Genomic DNA, 5,558 nt, shown 5'->3' with positions numbered 1-5,558 from the left:
TGTTGCACTGCTGCCACATGTTTAGGAAGTTGATACACCTGCTGATGAGACTACATATCCCAAAAAGTTCACCTCTTGATTGCTGAAAATACTCTTTGTGATATTAATGACTAGACACTGAAGAAGCTGCTGCAGGTGAGTCATATGCTACTCAACTGTAGATGGAAATGTGAGGATATCATCCCTGTAACAGAACAGGAATGGCAGCCGACTCAAAACTGCATGCATAAAATGTGCCATGTCTGCACATCATTTCTCAATCTAAAAGGCAGAATTTTGCTCTGGAAAAGTCCATAAGGTGTTATTAAAACAATTTTCTGAGTATCTTCTGGTGCTACCAGAATTTCCAAAAATGCCTCTGTACACTAAACACCTGAGCATGAGCAGTGGCGCTGTTAAGGTCGGTCACGTGAGGCACAGGATAACGACTAGGAATTGTGCAGGCATTGAGTGCCATGTAATCCCAGCATTAATTACCAGGAGCCATTCAGTAATTAAAACTTCCGGGCTAAGAGGCCGTGGTCCAATAGTAGAAATACTTCTCCCTAACGTTTCGTTGCCAGCTGCGGGCAACATCATCTGAGGTGAGTCTACGACTGGCTGCTAGGCCGTGGAGGTCCTGTTTATATAGAGCGCGTAGAGGGCACCACCACCACTCATCATGTGACGAGTGGTGGCACCCTCTACCACTCGTCACATGATAAGTGGTGGTGCCCTCTACGCGCTCTATATAAACTGGACCTCTACGGCCTAGCAGCTAGTCATAGACTCACCTCAGATGACGTTGCCCGCAGCTGGCAACGAAACGTCAGGGAGAAGTATTTCTACTATTGGACCACGGCCTCTTAGCCCGGAAGTTTTAATTACTGAAGACGCCGGCCGTGAAAGCCTACATGCTATGATTACCAGGAGCCATGTTTTTTGTGCAGTATGTGCAGTGGGAATGTCCAGTATCTATGTGATCTATTCGCAATACCTGCTTTCAACAGCTCATCAAAGCCTGCTTGTAATGCCAGGAGATTGTGAGGCAAAAGCCTCCTCAGATGAGCTGTAGCAGACTGGCCAAGTGATGTGTGGATATAGTGCACTTTTGAATGGCAACACTTCCTATTGGTGGCACCCTGATGGATGAGTGAAGGAAATTGCTGAAGTATTTGATTGAAAGGATTGTTATCATTTACTATAGTAATAGTTTCTGTCAGCCAAAATTTGTTCAGGCCAATGATCAGTATTATGTGACACAATTGACTCATTTGCCAACACAGATATAATAATGTTGTGTGACTAGGGCCTCCCATTGGGTAGACCATTCGCCGGGTGCAAGTCTTTTGATTTGACGCCACTTTGGCGACTTGTGCGTTGATGGGGATGAAACGATGATGATTAGGACAACACAACACCCAGTCCTGAGTGGAGAAAATCTCCGACCCAGCTGGGAATTGAACCCAGGCCCTTAGGATTGACATTCTGTTGCACTGACCACTCAGCTACTGGGGGTTATGGTGTCTCAAATTTAAAGTTTTAAAGTCTCCTGCATTCAAATGCAGACGTGGAGAGGGCTTTCAGTCAAATGAGCATTGTGAAATCCAAACTGCATAATAGGATTACTATCAATACTCTGAACTTAATTCTTACATTAAGAAGTGGGTTAAAGCACACAGGGAAGTGTTGTCATTCATTGGCACAGCCTTATTCCAAGCTGAAGTTTATAGGCACAATGTGAAGGTACACCAGACAGTCTGCTCCTGACAATGGAGCAGCCAGACCTAATCAGTGATCTTCAATAATGGAAGAAATTGGAAGTGAGTATGAGGACTTAATGTAAATGTAAGTTTTAATAAATACATTATTTTAGGTAGTATCTTATTATAAGTATCACTTTCATTTAAATACAGTAGTTAATTTTAAGTGAACTTTGATATTTTATTTGGTTCTACATTCTTTTAAATTTGGGATATTTTGATAAAAAACAATGACTTTTTAAATGGCTCTTGCGAACTTTCAGTATTCAGGGTTGCCACAAGTTTCCTCAAGTGCAATTCCCTGGTATTTCCCTGATTTCCACACAAGTATCAACATTTTTACCTGACAGATTTCAAGATCTCAAGGGTAAGTAAAGACATAAGTCGACAAAAAAATGTAAGGACTTCTGTATTTCTAAATGTCTGAGCAAAAATGTTAAGTGCTAACATCAATATCTTTTGTAATGAACTCATTTTAGATGGAGAAAGCAAGCCAAATAATATATATATATATATATATATATATATATATATATATATATATATATATTTCATTAAGACCACTGATGTTATTTTATTTCAGTAAAACAAAACGCATTTGATGACAAAAATACTTATTTTGTTGAAGTCACAAGAGAGATTTGAAATACATTAACTGCTTTCAGAATTAACCTTATAAAAAAAGTAGGTCTCCTAAAAGGAATGGAGAAGGTGGGGAAGAGTTGTGTAAACCAAAACTATAGGTGACCATGAATAAAATGTTGCTTCTACTATGTTTGTTATTGCTGTTTATTAGCCACTGTGTTTTGTCTATTATTCTACAGGTATTGTGTCATTTTTCTTTCAAGCATACAAACTGCCAGCATCTGCCACAAATTTCTTCTTCTTATTATCCATACTTTCTAATATATAAACTACTTTTGAAGTGCCAAAATATAGTAGAATAAATAAAATATCTATAAGATGTTCCACTAAACAATGTACTTGCATTGAGAGAGTTGCAATTCCTGAAATCCATTGCTTGTGGCCTCTGGTGTTTCCAAGGAGCACCACAGTCCTGGGTCCATGGATAAACCATGAAAATCCATTGCATTACACCACACACAGACAGACCCAGCCTGCTGGCAGATCAGTGAGACTAGATCCAACAGGCAGGGTCTGCACATTTGTGCGAAACTATGGGCTTGAGATTGGCAGGCTTGATCTGTTAGATATACCCTCAGAAATGGCCTGCAGTTTTGTCCCATCATGGAAGTCCACTCGCGTGGCCATCAATTCACGTCTCACACATGAGGTTGATGAAATGAGACTGTGGTGATCACCCACGCAACAGATAAATTGCACAAATACTCTGGGAATCAATACTACCGAGGACAGGTAGCAACTCATTGTAAAGATGATTGCTGAGCCACAGACAGGCACGTAGAAAAGACAATCACACTCTCACAACAAAATTTTTGCGTAGCCTTTGTCAGAAAATGATAGCGCACACAAATTCACACAAACACTCAGACACAACTCATGCACACAAGACCATTGTCTCTGGTCACTGTGTCAACAATCTCTGAGAATCAGATCCAAACAAACCACTCCTCATGCCTCCCAGTGTCTCATCAGCAGCTGCCAGGCTAGCAGCAAGTAGTGTTGGCAGCACTGACTGTAAGCTGTTGGGAGGTGTGGTAAGGGGAGAAGGAGTAAGAATGAGAGAGTAGGGGGGTGGTGCATGTACTCAGCTGAGCCCAGCCAGTGACAAAGCATGACATCTCAGTAAACGAACAATTTCATGCTACTGAGACAAAAACAAGATTTTTTCAGTGTTTTTTTTTTCAGATTTCCCTGATTTTCCTGATACATTTGAAGTTCTATGATTTCCAGAACTTGTGGCAATCGTGGTATTACCAAGTTGACAACATTGCTAGCAATCCACATCTCCAATGGTGATTGATTGATTTATTTATTTGTCCATGACACCTTGTTGGTACATAAGATGTTGGCAGTCATTTAATACAATATTGTTTCTGTCATTTTAACATCATTAATCTCTTATTGTTACACTGCTTATCACTGGTACATTATTTGTGTTTGCTCAGTGGTTACAATGTTATTATGTTTCCAATGGATAAGACTGGTACATTATTATTCATACTGGCACATTATTATTTATGAAATACTCTTTCAGACTGTAGAAACAGTGATCAGTTAGATACATCTTTAGTGCAGCTTTGAATCCTGCTATGTTGTTTATTGATTGTATGTTACTTGGTAGTTTCCTGAGTATCTTTTTTTCCAAGGTGCAGAACGCCATTTTGGCAGAGCTTAGTTTTTGTATGATGCATATGGAGAGCCATTTTTCACCTTGTGTTGTGAGTATGTACATGTTTATTTTTGAGGAAGAATGCAGGATTTTCTGTTACATACTGCTGTGTGAATACTATGGTTTCATATATATGAAGGCATGGAAGTGGGAGGATTTGAGTTTTATGAAGAGTGGCTTGTAAGATTTTCTGTGTTTGGCACCTTCTATGATTCTTATGATTCATTTTTGGATTCTAAATAGCTTGATGGTGTTTGGAGAAACTCCCCAGAAAATGACTCCCTACTTCAGCACTGATTGGACACTTGCATACTACACACTTTTTAGGCTGTCATTACTACAGCAGCTTTCAAATTTCCTCTTCACATAGCAGGATGTGTTCAATTTTTTGCTGAGGTCATCAGTATGAATTCCCCACCTGACATTATCCTGGATCCACAGCCCATGAAACTTTGTCAGATCAACTCTATTTACAGCTTTGTTGACAACTGGGTACTTATAGTTTGTGGAACCTTTTCCTGGACATTATTGAAGTTGATTGATACAGTTTTCCCTTCATCGATGATTAACTTACTGTGTATGAACCATTCTGCTATGCTATCCATTGTCTTTGTTTGTTTCCTTGTAGTAGGTTTTCTGGTTTTGCAGTAATGAGAAATCTTGTGTTGTCAGCGAACTTGTAAGCATTTTGACACTGTATGTTTGTTGTATATTATTTACATATAGGAAAAAACAGCACTGGTCCCAGTATTGATCCTTGGGGAACACCATATTTCATGTCTTGGTAATCTGAGTAATGGTTTGTGATTTTGTTGCAGTTAGTGTGGTGTATTTCCACTGTTTGTTTCCATCCACAAAGGTACGAGCTGACCCAGTTGTTAGGTGTGCATCTGGTGCCTAGTTGATTTAATTTCAGTAGGAATGTTTCATGATCTATAATACTAAATGCTTTTGACAAGTCAAGGCATACACCAGTGATGTAATCACCACTGTTCACTTTCTGGTAAATTTGACTTTGGAATTCATAGATAGCATTGTTGGTTGAGCAGTTCTTCCTAAACCCCAGTTGGGCTGTGGATAAGATTTGATGTTTTTCCACAAAGGCTGTAAGTCTTTTATGGAAGACTTTCTCTAGAATTATTCACAAGCAAGGCAATAGAGCTATTGGCCTGTAACTGCCAACTTCTTCTGTGATTCCTATTTTGTAGACTGCTTTCAATTTTGCAATTTTTGGACAAGAATGGAAAGTCCCTAATACCAGTGAACTACTGCATAAACATGTTAGTGGTTTAACAATGCATTCAATGCATCTTTTTATTGTTTTATATAATATGATCTATAATACTGAATGCTTTTGACAAGCCAAGGCAGACACCAGTGATATAATCACCGCTGTCCACTTTCTGGTAAATTTGACTTAGAAATTCATAGATAGTATTGATCGCTGAGCAGTTCTTCCTAAACCCATATTAGGCTGTGGATAGGATTTGATGTTATTCCAT

This window comes from Schistocerca piceifrons, chromosome 3, assembly GCF_021461385.2.
Source record: "Schistocerca piceifrons isolate TAMUIC-IGC-003096 chromosome 3, iqSchPice1.1, whole genome shotgun sequence".
In the NCBI taxonomy this organism is placed as follows: Eukaryota; Metazoa; Arthropoda; class Insecta; order Orthoptera; family Acrididae; genus Schistocerca; species Schistocerca piceifrons.
This window is presented reverse-complemented; position numbering follows the sequence as displayed.